Genomic DNA, 15,267 nt, shown 5'->3' with positions numbered 1-15,267 from the left:
AGTAGTGGGGCATTAAGTTAGTCGGAGCAAAGGGAGAGCGAGATAGCTTTGCTAATAATAACAATGACACTGTGAGAAAACTCTTCTACTACCTGAGGAAAGCGGAAGCTGAAAGGTTAAAGCGTAAATGTATGTTTTTGTTCTACAGAGTAACTATCTGTTGAGTCATTGCTTTGGTGTGTGTGTGTGTGTGTATTTGTATATATATATATATATATATATCATTATCTCCTCGGAATTTTAAGATGACATAAAGTTGACCACTTTTGAGTGGAATAAACATATACTTTCTTTTGGAGAGAGAAAAACGTAATTCTCAAGGGCAAAAGAACAGAAGAGGTTGCTGCGCCCTGCATGGGAGTTCTAGGCAAATCACAGAGTACTAACTTTGTGGTGCTGCTGTAAATAACAGATACTTCTATCCCTAATTGGACGGGGTTAAATGTGTCCACCTCGAGAGGTTGCAGGAACGAGTAGACTAAAAGTGTGACCTCCAAGTTGTATAAACTTCCGCAACAAAAAAGATATATTTACAAATTCACAAATAATTCAGTGAAAAATGAAGGCAATTGAGTCATAGGCTGACTAGTGCCTGAGAAAAGATATTAATTATGTTCAATTGGTCCTAGAGAAAACATATTTGTTGTAGTCATTTGTAGGCCTCGGTATCGCCAAGTATTGTCATCAAGGAGACATGTGGCACATCTTAATTTGGAAAAACCTTTAGCGACTGTTTATATTAAACAATGAGAAATTGTTTATTAAAAGCATAGATCACTCAAAGCACTTCATACCTCCTAATATTTAGAACCAGAGTCGGGTGTTCAGTTCTGCCACCCCAGACGGTGTGAAATACTCCAACCAATAGTACAGCTTGAGTTCTGCTCCCACAACCCAGGCAAAGACCGTATGCCAATGATGGAGTATGGGTTCCACTCCCCCCACTCAGGGGGCATAGCCCACCGCTGAATGGGGGAATGTGTCTGTGGTAACATAGTCCTTTCTCTCCTTTCTTCTATACCTGAAGATTCAACAACCGGTCCGATGCCTGTGAGTGTTGTGTGACTGGAATCACAGAACCCAGTCAGAACTACAGGACAGGGACTCTAAATGTACAACCCCACATTAGAGGTACTTCATTGAAACCTGTGCCACAGGGGCTGCGATGAACCCTAACACATTTCCTTATTCATGCTACCCTGAATCATTGATCCATCCACCCACTTCCGTATTCATACCAGAGATCCTCCTGCCTAGACACTGTAAGGCAATGGGAAAAGCTGGAGGAGGACCCAGGATCACTAGAGCAGTTGTGTGCAGGGCAGCAGCCAAAAAAAAGCAGGGTGTTAAAGGGTTGCCCCTCTCCTCCTAAAGCCCCCCTAGGTCAATGCCTGCTGCCACCCAAAGACCAGCAGCAGCCAGCACTTCTGCTTCCGGCAGGGCTGAAACATCCTCATGACGCTCGATGAGCTGTTACCCAGCAGGTCAAATGTACCCCTGCAAAGGAGTGTGGGAGCCCCTCTAGTGAGAATGAACATGGGTCAAATACCCTGTTCTATTAAATGTCTTCCACTCAGGAGGGTCTACAACCACATTTTATCTCACAGCACCCTTCACAGAGGAGAAATATCCATTTGCATATCACTCTTTGTTCCACCCACAATGGCAGTCCAACACCAAAATGCCAGGCAAATCACCTCTGAACAAGAGTACCATCAGCAACCCCAGACAGGTGTTTCGGCCTAGTCATGTCCCCCTGCATAAGTATAGTCATCCATATGAAGGGGCGAACATGCAGTTGTAGGTCGGAATACAACGGTCCCATGAAGCCAGTGCAGAAAAGCATGTGATTCATATCAACACAATTAAATGTATCAAAATATCTGCTAGATACAAAATAAATATAGCATTGTACACAAGTAGGCATGTTTACCAGCTAATTGTTTTGCTATGGGTGAGCACTCTTCACGTAAAGTGGATTACTCAACACAGACAACTGCAGATGGTTGCTTGGATTTCGTGCACAGAAACATGCATATTGACCAGACGAGAATAAATCTGGTATTATAAATGTATAAGTGTGTGTACCCATTAATGCCAATAACAGTGCTGCTGGGTTGCGGAGTTCTGCTTGTGAGGAATTCAAACAGCCGTACAGTGGACGGGCACTCGCCTGGGCATTTTTGATATTTTTTTAAGAAATTGATGGGAGATCAACCTCGGAAAATGTGTGGGGCTAAACTGCACACATTTTTCTATGCTCGCCGCACAACCAACATATAGTCACGTATTCTCTGGGTGGACATAGCCTACAGGCGCAGTCACCCCTGTCATGTTCAGCTGGAATGTGACAGCCACAGATACATCAAAGCATCTCAGGAAGAGGGAAGGCAACACCTTCCTCCTGCAATGGCCGGCCTAATTAAATATCAAACCCTAATGGATCCGCCCTGCCTATTCTCAAAATTCTGCTGGTGGCAGCGCATACTGATGAAAGTTAATTGAAACAGGCCTGCGGGAGGCCTGATCGCAGAACTGACAAAAGGGGACAAGACCCCAACGCCTCTTTGATATGCAATGTTTCAACTTGAAGCCAGCTCCCACCCCACTGTATGAAGGGCAGTGAATGTCATATCCGGGACAACTGTTTACAGTAGGCAGCCCCTGCAGGGGGACCCCCTTTCAGAGGGCTGAAGTATGTGATTTGAAGGAAACAGAAAGTCTGTTCTCACCACAAACTTCAAGGGAGAACAGTGCTTTGATCAGGAGCTACAGAGAGCTCAATTAACCAGAGAGACACTTTGATCCACAACAGACAGGAAGAGGGGTGGGACTTGGTGGTACCTGTTGTCACCCCTTACGTTTCCTGTTGCAAAGCACTCCCTCCCGCATAACAGAAGACTGTTGGTGGGGACCCAGGATTGGCTCATTAAGGTAGGCTTAGCCTGCACCAATCACTGGTGCCCCTTTGGCTTTAAAAGAGGGTTGAGCCCCTCTTTTGGCAAATCATCAGACGACTTCAAAAGGAGTAAGAAGAAGGACTTATTTGGAAACTGGCTGAAGGTACAGTCTGCCTTACAGCTTCCGCCAGTGAAAAAAGGCCAGGATTTCAAAGAGGGAAGCAAGATCCCTCCCCTAACCATCTCCCAGGGAACAGAGGGAGATACCGACCTCAGAGGACCGATCAAGCAGCTCGAGAACCGGTACCCCACTAGCACACAGCGCGCCCTGCTAGGTTCTGCCAGCAAGCTTCCTAGGTGGGAAGTGCCAGAGAGTCTCTGAACAAAGGATAAGGCTGTTGCCTGTAAACACTCTCATCAGCTTTGGGCAGTCAGCCTTGAAAGATAACACGAACCCTGCGAAGAAGCTAGGAGGAGTGCCACAAAAAGCATCAACTAGCGTCCATCTTTTAAGGACATTTTCAAGGCAGTCGAGCCCTCAAACTGCAACCGGCTGCACCACTGAATGTTGTGATGATGCAGTCACGAAAGCCGTCCGAGATACCTCGAACAGCGTGCCAGAACCACCAACCAGCACACAGACAACGATTGTTAACCCTGAGCCACCGTGTAGGCCAGCCTGCAGCTGTCCACCCAGCCTCGCTTGCCGAACTGCCTGCCGCCTGATACCTGCAGCGATCTCCCGTCTTGAGCTCTGTCGCAGGAGCTGCAAAGCATCCTGGAACAGATTTGATGCTGTCGAGCATCAAGATCATCCCAAGCACCGGGTGCATTGTGTTCTGGCCCCCGGGTCCTTCTCTGATGGCCCCTAGTGACATTTACGACCCTTTGCTCCCTTGGTGCTAAAACCAAATAACTTTGAACAGTTAAGACTGATGGCTTTACCAACTATCCTGTCAGTATCCAGATTGCATCCCTTTCCTTCATGAAGCTGTCTGTCCTCTGTGTTCCTTTACAGGGTGGGTTGCATTTTGTAGTGTGCTTGAACTGTCAGTTGTAATAATAAAATAGATATTTTTATACAACGTTGACTGGACAGTCCCTTTTATCTTTGAGTAATGATTGTATTTTCGCTGAGTTGCAACTAAACCAACGATCCACGACCTTGCAGAGATAAGCCTGCCGTTCTGTCCACAATACCAAAATTGGACAAAGAGGTTTATAATTTATTTGTGCTTACAATCTGTTCAGACCCCTTCTGGTGTACTAGAGGTGTGAGGCTGATTGATGGTTTAGAAAGCGATATTCATCCCTGGACCACTGGTGCCCCGGAAGATGATTTGTCCTACACCGTCAAAGCATTTCAAAAGTATAATTAAGTAAGTAGAGCATTGCCTGGCAAAATAAGCAATCGTCCTGAGATCTCAGTTTGTAGGCCACTTGGGACCCCAGGTTGCGACTCAACTAGAAAAGGAAAACGTTGAGGAGAAGAACGGATATCTTACCATATCTCTGTATACATAACATATTGAGTGTATTATTACCATTTAATGACAACGAGGGACCAGACACATGGTTTGTATGTTTTACTTCAGGTTTTCAAAATGCTTGGAAACCTGTTATTCACAGAAATTACATAATATTCTTGAATCTCGTCCCGTAATGCACAGGAAAGCAGTCATTAAAGACGATTGTTGGTTTCTGTGATTTTTGTGGTCATATCCTTTAAGTTTGGGACTCTGGAAATATGTACATACCACTTCAAGTTCTGCGTCTAGGAGCATATTGTCCACAGAATGCCCCAACAGCCTTTTATAATGTTTCCCATCAAGTACCTTCAACATTTACACATATGAAGGATGGTGACGATGAAATAGTGGGTTACTTCTCACTCGATGGGTGAGCATGCAGAATTGGAGCTTATTATGCATCTTGCTCTGTCATGAGCCTGCCTATACATTGAAGAATAGAAATATTTCTGCAGGGCAGCAGCTGTTGCTCCCACCATGCTTAGCTTCCTCGTTAGCAGATAAAGCGTAATGTCGGTGGCGGAAGCGAGGAGAAGAGGTAGGCAGCCATTTTCTTCTTCAAATTACCTAATGACCTTCCTAATAGGCTTCCTGCCTAACTAAACAGCTGGTTAAATTAAGATGAAATGGCAATCCCGGTGATTGGAATGGTACTCTATTCCAAAACTCTTCTCACACTCACCATTATGAAGCGTCCCATTCCGAAATATCATTATTTTGATTACCCAGGGATGGAAACAGCAGAAAATGTGTCACAGGGAAGAATCAAGAAATATTCTTGCTCCGTAAAAGACATCCACGCATGCACACTCTGGCTCACACTATGTAACTCATGGCTATGATAACTGTCTCCTTGGGTGTACCACATGCATAAACTATATATATGTCTTTTGAATACCCTCTGTGACTTATACGCGTAGGTTCGACAGCCAGTGAATTTACTCAGTCTGCAATGTGAGACAATGTCTACCTCTTTGTACTCCTGTTGCTATGGACAGGGGCTCTGTTGCTTCTAAGATCTTGGTCTATTCCCAGCAATGCCAGGAAGAAAGTCAAAATGGTATATACTGTGACTGTCCACTAAAATAACCGCAGAGGAATATGCTAGCTGCAAGTACATTACGCTACATCTACAGTTACACGAATTAAAAACCTTACAATTAAGGAGGGGATGCTGGTGTCATGGGTTATGATTGCTGCATCCCCAGTTAAACTATAAACATTGTGGTAACGGTGGAATGTTCAACTACACGTGTTCTTTAAATACCACCTACGTATGAGCTGGAATCGCATGGGATATTTACAACCCAGACTACAGAGAAAGTATTGCACGGGAAAATATGAGCTATTTTCCCACACACGGTGTTTTCTATGTACCCCAGTTGGCAACCAACATTCCCCATATGATCCGAACTCATCATTAGGTAGCATGTTTTTTAAAAAAAAGGGGGGGGCTTGTTATAAGAGCACGATTTTACAGTCTTAACCAAAGAGGAGTATCACTGTGTTCTCCTGGGCAGATCGAGTTTATCTGCCTGTGCCTTGCAATTCAGTGAGTGATATTGAGCGCAATAGAAAGGGCCGGCCGTGTTCACTGCACGTAGCTGATAAAGCTGCATATGAATGCATGTGACCTGCAGGCGCCTCTTTGTGCATGAGGCGATCGGTGGCTAGGGCGGTTTACAATCTGTTTACCCTAACTGGAAATCCCTTCCTGGGGGCACTGGCCCTCCCTGCTGTGTCCCCGATATCCACCCTGCCCCTGCTGGCAGCAGTTGGCCCCTCCCGTGGTCCCGCCAGCTGAAGAATGGCTCTGCACTGCCACTTAGGGCGCTCGCTCCTAAAGAGATTTGTTTGCTGCCATGGACCAGCCATTACCATTAAACTCGACGTGCTAACAACATTTCCGACTGCTTCTTTCTTGGGGGTCTCAATCGTTTAGTCCGTGAGGGGCCAGCGGGGCCAATGAACTGCGGATAGAGGGCGGGTGCTGCAAAGATGGGGGCAATGGGGGTCGCTCCCAAACCCCTCTACTTCCCACTCGGAGGTTTGCTTTTCATCAGATCGAGCCGCCCTTGTTGTCAGTGAAGCCTCCTAGTTGTGGTTATTTGGGGATAGCCGTGGGTGGCATAGCCCAGGTCAAGCGTGGCCTGGACTATGCACAAGTCCAGGAAACGTGGTCCCCGAATCTCACAGCACCACAAGCATTCAGCAAGAGGCTCCCCAAACGTGAGTGCTGATAACGAGGAACCTACCCCCGTGCATCCTAGGCGCCGTGACCCCCTTGTATTGAGGAAGCGGTGTGGCAGGACTCAGCGCTTCCTTGCCAGTAGCCTTCCAACTTAGGTCTAAAAAAAGACCTGCCCCGTGTTTCGGTTGTATTGTTAGAGCAGCATTTTCCCATTTGCTTTGGAAGTGGCGTATTACAGTAGCTCTTTTGGAAAGTCTGTATTCAATATTAGTAACATCCCATTTTTCTCGAACGCTTCGTGCTGGATTTCAACGCTTCTGAGCGATTGATAAATAGGTATTTTTGGTATTACCCAATGGAATGGCACCCCTCATATTAAACTCTGAGAGATGAGAGCCTGAGACAGCCCTGTCGGAATGGAACCAGTGACTGCAGGTCACATCCAGAACTGGGGGCCTCTCTTTTAGATGTGGTCCAGCTTTGTTTTAGAGCGCTCACATTTTACACCTTCAATCTGACTCTATGTTTTAATTACAGCTTATAATTCACCTTTGAGTGTTTCCCCTCCCGGGTGGAACCTACATTTCAAAACCATCAGACGCGGATCGGCTGCCATTGTTGAGCGGTTTTGCAACTGTTTTAAACTCAGTGGAACATGAATTGCCTTACAGTGCCCCTCTCTTTAGACGATTCTCCCGGCTAAAATGCCCCCACCACGCTGGGCTAATCTCCCCACGCATCAAGACAGTTGCCACTCTAGGCGGCACTCTTGTCCTCTCTTCCAAATAATGGATATGTGTGTGTACATAGCTAAAGCGTTTATCCGAAAAAGAGAACGCGTTGATTCCTTAATTAGGGTAACAAAGTACCATGCTGGCCACGTCTAAAATGAAAAAAAAGAACAAGTCGGTACCTTCATTCGGCTAACCAAATCATTTGAAAGATTTCACCATCAAAATTGTTGGTGGAACTCAAGGGAGGCGTTTGAAATGAGTCCGCTTTGCTTACCTACCCCCTGTGCAATGTCTCATATGTTGGTCTCCTGTCGCATTCCCCGCCGCCCCTACCTAGACAGAAGTCCCCCCAAACTCATAGAAGAGCTAAGCTACGGGGAGCAGAGCCTTTCGGCCTGCACGGGGCGGGTGCCTGCTTTTATGCTGGATGCTGCGCCGCTCTCTGAAGCTCCATTCTCCCCTGCAGCAGATGGGGGTAGTGGCTGCCGCTAGGACTCGGGGAGCAAACCCCACGGACCTCTGAAGAGCTGCAGCAGCTCGGGACAGAGGCAGCTCCCTGGCGTGCGGGGCGCTAGGGCAGCAGCAGCGGCTCCCTCCAGAGATCGGCTGAGCGATCGCCCCAGCTCTCGAGAAGGGCAAAGGAGCCTCGTGAGAGCTGCAGCAGCTCCTGACAGAGACAGCTCCCGGGCGTGCTGTGGGGCTGTAGCAGCTCGGCAGGGAGCTAACGAAACTCGGAAGGGTTGCAGCAGCTCCGTGCAGGTCCATTCCCACCTGAAATAGCGAAGGCAACAGGTTACAGGACAGCGCTAGCTCCCTTTAAGATAGTTCCACCTAGCTCCCACAGTCCCACCCAGTCCTGCCTCCAGTCCTGCAGCAAAGAAGGCAAGGAGTTATAGGGCGGCTGCAGCTCTCCCGGAGATAGCTCCCTGCAGCCCCATGTTTGCTGCAACAGAGAAGGTGTGACGCTCCCGCAATAGCTCCTCGGCAGGGTTGTCGCAGCTCCATTCAGATGCAGCTCCCTGCAGCCCTCCGGGGTGGCGGGGGTGGATGGCTATCACCAAAGAAGAGTCCGGGACACTCAGAAGGGCCACTGGCCCATGCAAACATCGCCACTCCACTAGGTCTCGCATTTACTTCTTTTCCCTTCCCTGCCTCTAACATGTGAAATAACTTCGGCGTCGAGAAGGGGTGTTGGAAGAGGTTAGAGAAGCGTGTACGGTAAAACGGCGAGGGGAATAGATGGCAGGCAAACACGAGACGGTGAGAGGTAGAGGAAGCAGGGCTAGTTAATGTAGTCATCATGTCCAGAGGGTGTCACACCAATGCTCATAAACATATATTAACTAAATAGGTGCACACAGAGACCGCGCCAGAGACCATGCTCGGGACTATATGAATTACATACACGTGCCTCTATTTCAGCCCAAGACATCTCAACTCCAAATGGATATGAATTCATGAATCTTGCATAGGCTACACAGATATTTCAAAATAGGCGCCTTGTTTACACCCTCGCAAAGCGCTAGTTCGGTTAGGATGTATCTCGTATAAGTCTATTTAGTCCGTTCCCAGAACTTTGGGAAATCAACCAGTCCATGGAATTCATTATATGTGCACCAGTGTAGGAAGCAAGGTGTAACTTGGTTTACATGTTACACGTTTAAGAGGAGGGCATTCCAAAATTATAAATGAAGTGTGCATAGCTGCAGAAATGATAAAGGACCCCGAGGCCTACCAAAAAACATACCGATTTGCGCTTCCACTGCTTGAAATCAGAAATGCATAGACCGAGGACCAGCGCTAATGGCGAGAGTATTTGGACTGCGGTGAATACTGCATGGACAGCACACTAATTCCGCCGCGGTTAATGGGAAAAATGGCAGCCATTCATGTAATATATACATGCATATGGACTAGAGACAGAAAGGAGAGGCAGGGGGGCGGGGGGGTGGGGGGGCTGATAGAGCACAGCGCGCCAGTCGCCAGTTACACATATGGACCTGGTGTGAAGTGTGTGGTGACATCTCGAACCCCTCAGTCACGGGATACTTCACAAGAATTGACTAACTCTGGGAACTTCGTGGGTGCAAAAAAGGCATTGGTCGGATGTCTGTGCTCTTTTCATTTGGAGCTCCGGCACCCCCTTGTTTCTCCCCTCTGCCACCCCATCTATGAAGTCTATAGATCAGACTATAACATCTACAGTTATACACTCTCGGTGTCAAACTATCGCGGGTTTACTAGGAGAACCCCACGCTACCGATAGCGGGATCCCTAAGTGTCAGAGGTGGGGTGGAAGTGGGGCCTGGGGGGATTCGGTGGGGTGTGGAACGGCGGGTTAAGAGGATGCCAGAACCTATCTATCGGGGGTTGGTGTGGCTTACGGACAGGTTAACCGCAGCCCCCAGCCCTCCACGCTGCTTGCTCCTTTTTAATTTAGCACCTCGTGCAAATCCAGATTAAAATAACTCCGGCTATTGATCCGGCCAGTGGAATTGACATTAATTTTAGTTCACTTCTCACTTTGCAAAGGGATCGATGGAGAGTAATAACAGCTGACATCGCTGCTGAAAGGAGGAGAAAGGAGAGCCGGCCAGAGAAATCGAAAATGCAACCAGATAAATCATCGGCTACTTTCCCGGGAGCAGCAGCGCAGCCGCCGGCCCAAGCAGGGCCAGAGAAAGTTCCCCCTGTGGCCGTGTCTCTGTGAAGGGGACCTGCGAATACCTACTTCGGGGCCGTTCCCATCACCAGCAGCAGGCTGTGTCTGTGTGTCTGTCCGTCGAAGGATGGGGAGGGGGCGGGGCTCCATTCGCATTGTTGTGTCCGTCAGTGTACAGGGTGACCCCTGGGCTCTCCTCCATCCACAAGGGGAGCAGTAGCAGCCGGCCCGGACTGGGCCAGGGCCGCTCACTGCACCAGTCGCCGGGGAAGGGTCGGCAGCAACTACCTAAACCTACTAGGATGTAGCAGAGCACCTCTACCAAAGGGGGGCGGGCCCTTGGTCATCTTGTGTGTCCCTCCGCTGAGGCATCAGCAGCCGGCCCAGAGAGCGTGCTTTCTGCCACACTCTCCAGGGGGCTGTGTGGGAAAGATACAACATGCACCCAGATACTGGGGGTTCGCACATCTCTGCCGTGTCTTCCCTTACATCAAAATATTCCTGAAATTAATTTGAAAGACCACAAAGTTCATACCAGACTCAAGCTGAAAGAGTCGCTGTAAGAAACACAGCCCCAGTCTACCTGCTGCGAGAGGATGCGATTCCTAAACTGTGAGAATATAATATGAATGGGATTTCATAAATACGCATTGCTCTTTTAAACAGTTAAGAAAGACTCCATGTGGCATGTGAAAAACAAGTGGATACACGTTAATTTGGCGCGTGGGTGTTGGCTTCTCCACTGTTTTAAGCGGCGGTAGCGATGTCACATTTAAAGTCATTGCTTTTCCTCTATTCCTACCATAATTCCTTCCCACCTGTGGTCAGAAAAGTTAGCAAGCAGGCAGGACCCATGCACCCAAATTCCCATTCGGCGTTTTCGACAGATTTGGGCGCCTCTTTCATCATAAAGCCAACCAGACACATACATCACTTTCAATTGTTTTCTCTTTTTATTATGCTTTTCAAAGCTACTTTCACGAGTTCTGAGACAAAATGGACATGTATTTTACATTTCATTATATTACGAATTGAAACAAACTAATCTTACACGCAAAGTTTGGCGCGGTTACAACCACCTGTTAAAGGGTGGGTGTTGCGATGTTCCAAAATATAAGAAAAATAGACAATCTATTGGGAAAAAGATGTATAATGGGAAGCCTGCGTGTGTCCCAATGAAAACATTCTACTGAAGCACACAAGCGGAAACACAGCGTTGGTACATCTTTGGCGGAAGGAGGCTTTGGGACGCGTGTACAAAGAAGCATTTGTAAGTAGGGAGAGCACAATTTAAAGAGCAAAAAGTTCAGGAAAAGCTTGTATTGTGAGCAACGAAACACGGATTCTCCAGTTGTGCCGACATTGGGGACATGAAGGTTGAATGATACAGAACAAGTGGCTGTTTCAATGTCCCGACATCGGGATATGCGTCCACGAAGACAGGTGGCTGGAATCCGTGAGAGGGAATAATGGGCAGTCGAGCGCCGAGATTTTAAGGGCATTAACTGTAAATGGTGACCTTTTTGTGAGTGGCGCTTCGGTTCCTCGCCGCCTACACCCGTTTCCTTAACGTGCGCACACGCGGGGAACGGTGAAACCCAAGACAAGAGTTTTCTTTCAATTCGATGCATTGTAAACTCTTCATGTGTTTTGGGATAAACGCGCATTAAAACAATTCTGGGTTTCCAGGAAGCTGTGGAGGAAATAGAGGGCAAAGGATTACACAACTAATTCACACTATTTCATCACCGTCGATTGCAATCAAGAGCTGTCTCTTTCATTAAAACCAAATGTTTTCTCACAGCGTTAACCGGTTTTCTCGAAATTTAAAAAGCTACACAAGTTTCTCGTCTTTGATAGATATGTTAAGATGTGAAAAGTTCCCCTGTGTAATGCGTGCGACTGTTTGGGTAAGGCTATTTCGATGTGTCGCGTCTTCATTTGTTTGTACAGTGCAGATTTCATTGTGTTTCGCTATGACAGACCCTGCACGCTCCCTTCCGCACTGGGAACAGCCTCTGCTGGCAGCGCCTCTCCATCCTGACCCGGGCCGACGACTTGGCAGTGGGGGTCCGTGAGAAAAAAAAAGTCCCCGTTTGCACACAGCAAGGTGCAAGAACGAAGCAGAAGATCCGATTCGCCTAAAGATGCTCGGCCGTGTGGTCACCTCGTGTGCCAAAAACTTAACTTGAGAAAAGTACACCTCAAATGAAAGAGGAATTAGAAAGGGAGAAAACAGACCCCTGTATGTGCGCCCAATCCTGGATGGGACAGGCAATATTTTCTTTTTCTGTCGTTTTCATTTTAATACGGATATTCGTCTGCAACGTGTGTTCCCTCGGAATGCCGAGCACCGCACCCTATTTGGGAACTTTAGAGGACTAGAAACATTCCTACCCAGAGAGAGTTCGGGTCCCGTCTGGCCCAGCCGCCCCTCGGACTGTGAAATGAAATACACCCTCCATGTAACGAGCGCAATGAGGGATGCAAGCGCCCAACCGTTTAGGGGGATTCATTTGCAAATCTCTGGCCGCCACTTCTCCAAGCCTACACGGGCCTATATACCAAAGCCAGTTCCCTTCCTGTCCAGAACTCCAGCACAACCAAGAAAACAAATACCTCAGCATTTATTTTTAAACCAGACCAGGAAAAAAATGAAAACATGAAGGATCCGAAAATGTGAACGCACTCAGCACTTGCAGTAAAAAACATTTCATTTGTTGTAAATAAATGTACACCTTTGAGCAAAAACACACCTCTTCTTAGTCGAAAGGTTCGTGGTTTAAAAGTAGAAAAGGAGCGGCGGCCAGCGGTGCGCGCGGGCGGGCGGGCGGGCGCGCAGAGTAGGGCCGAGCTGCGGCCGGGCGCTTTATGGCAGCCGCGCTTCCTGTGCGGAGGGATGACCATTCAGCCCCCTTGAACCAGACAGCGCGAATAGCCCCTTTGTGCGGCCACCAGATGGGCCTTTATTCTCGTCTAGATGTGGAGGTGAGAAATTACGCACCCATGCCTCTCCCTCCTTATTTACAAACTTTCCTCATCTTTCCTCTCCGCTTAAAAGTTAACACGGAGGGAGTGGGGCACACCGCTGCGTCTTGGGAGCGCCACCACACTCTGTCTAGGATGGACAAGAAAAGGCGAGGGGAACTCCTTTCTGGGGGTGGTGGGTTAGTAATTAAAATAATCTGAAAATAGATTAAACGAGAAATGGCACGTTCACCCACGCCCTTGCCACTTGTTCCCCAAAGGTTGACAAGTGGCATGGGGTGACGCGAGGGGACACACGGGCCCCGCTTGAACAGCACTCCCCAATTAGATCCCACTGAATCAATACTGTAAAGGCGAAGTGCGGGGGAGGGGCTGGGGGGTGCAGGGGGTTGGGGGCGTGGGCGAATAAACACTGATTTACAGACACCACACACCGTCTCTCTCTCATGGGTGGAAAGAGCACCATGTCAATGCACTGTAACCGCGCAATGTGATTTTTCACTGACTCTGAATAAAACTTTAGTTCTGTTTCTTGCTATTTTTTATGTGAGCCTAAAATACCAATCATTTTACTCGCCCTGCTAGTAGCAGGCGAGACAGACGCCTCTTTTTGTAACTATGCAGCCGTGCGCAGTCGCGAGGTTTCGGTTTCTTTTTAAGATCTGATATGATTTTTTAGCAAACCCCCTTTTCCTGCTTTCGTTTTTATCAAAATAAAGAAGGAAAACGGCCGAGAAAGTTCTTGTTCGCCAGTTGCTGTGAGGAGGGCAGCGAAAGGCAGCGCAGGCACCGACTGAAAGGGTACACGGCCTGGTGATCAGAGGCGGAGAACCGCGCACATTAAGGGAAAGGAATAATAGCCTGTGACCGAGGCTAAACTCGGTAATGGGGGTTTCCAAATGCACCTGGGGCCGTTCCCCATGGGCCACTCTGCACAGCCAGCAGCGTCCCCTTGACACCGAGCTGGCGAGCGGAAAACTCATCTGCAAACCGATATTGTTCTCAAGCTCTGGTGGTGATATATCTCGGGGTCCAGGAAGGACAGTGGTCTTTGTAATATCCGTCGCAGCTCTAGTGAATTTCTTGATCTAGAGGAAGACCGAGGAGGCTACCCAGGAATTAAAGAAGGACGTTTTAAAATCCCCTGTCCCTTTAACAGAGTGACAGCGGCGCAGGCTGCCTTCATCCCAGAACTTGCAGGAAAAGTAGAAAGTTCAGACGCCTACGCAACCCCACACGATAACGCACAGACATCCCTGTCCACCCTTGAAGAGCGCAAAAGCAAGCGAGTGGGTACCAAGGTGCCAAAGCGCTTCCGAGATGTAGATTCGGTGCTATAAAAAAGTTAAGCACTGATGCCCTGAACCACTCTATAACCACTTTCAATCTCACACCCAAAAAATCTCACATTGTAATCAGAGGCACTTACCGACCGCGTGGGTTCTTCTTCTGCTGGCGCTCTGAAAGCTGGGGCCCGTGTGTGCGCTGGGAGTCCTGGTATGCAGAGTCCTCGTTCCTGGGGGACGGGTGCAGTACTCTCCCCCCGTGCCTCTCGTATTTTTCGGCCAAATGATCACCAGAGACAGTTCCAAAAGAAGAGGCAGCATATAAAAAATAGCCAGTGTGCGCGTGTGCTGGAGAGTAAGGAAGCAGCTCTGCCTCTCGGTGCTGCTGGCTGTGCTCAGTGACTGAGCCTGCTGCACTAGTCTCAGAGGGACTCCTGGCAGGCAGGCAGGCAGCTCACACGCGCGCACACACACACACACACACACACACACACACACACAGACAGACAGACAGGCACGCTCAACACTGCATATATTAAAGGGCTCCAAGGCTGCCTGGGAAATGCAGTCCAGATCGCGGGGAATCCGGCTGCTGCTAATAGGATGACACCCGGGGGTGGGGGAGTGAGGCGGGCGGTGCTCAGCCCTTAATCTGCCTGCTGGTTGTCACACATTCCGACCCACGCCTATTTTCAACACCGACGATCTATACAACTCGACGCCCCACAGTTTCCAAATGGACCTCCTACAAACATTTGAAATAATCCACACCAAAGGTCAGACTCTGGAAAGTCCAGTCCAGAAGATCATTTCGCGTATATTTTTCACTTGTACGCCGGTTTAAAATTATTGTTTTTCTCTTTACTTTATAACGGCGACCGGTCCTACTTTTTTACTCAGAATCCCAGCAGTTGAAACTCAGGTGGCACTAAACATGTAAGGCATGTTTTCATACTGAGTCACCAGCCCATCCACCA

At 48.4% G+C, this 15,267-nt stretch overlaps 1 protein-coding gene across 7 annotated transcripts in view; it reads right to left on the bottom strand.

The window, feature by feature from the left end:
- Window positions 1-14,733, bottom strand: part of RNF220 (ring finger protein 220) — an 856,068-nt gene extending 841,335 nt beyond the window's left edge. Inside the window, exon 1 of one of the 7 annotated variants that reach the window (XM_069642322.1) lies at window positions 14,434-14,733. The gene's annotated coding sequence lies outside the window, so the exon portion shown is untranslated. The remainder of the gene's footprint in view (window positions 1-14,433) is intronic. The other 6 variants (XM_069642324.1, XM_069642323.1, XM_069642325.1 and 3 more) reach the window with 6 other exon arrangements.
- Between the last annotated feature and the right edge of the window lie 534 nt (window positions 14,734-15,267).

The sequence above is a fragment of the Ambystoma mexicanum genome, chromosome 1q (assembly GCF_040938575.1).
Source record: "Ambystoma mexicanum isolate Mex_15411 chromosome 1q, UKY_AmexF1_1, whole genome shotgun sequence".
NCBI lineage: Eukaryota > Metazoa > Chordata > Amphibia > Caudata > Ambystomatidae > Ambystoma > Ambystoma mexicanum.
This window is presented reverse-complemented; position numbering and strand designations above follow the sequence as displayed.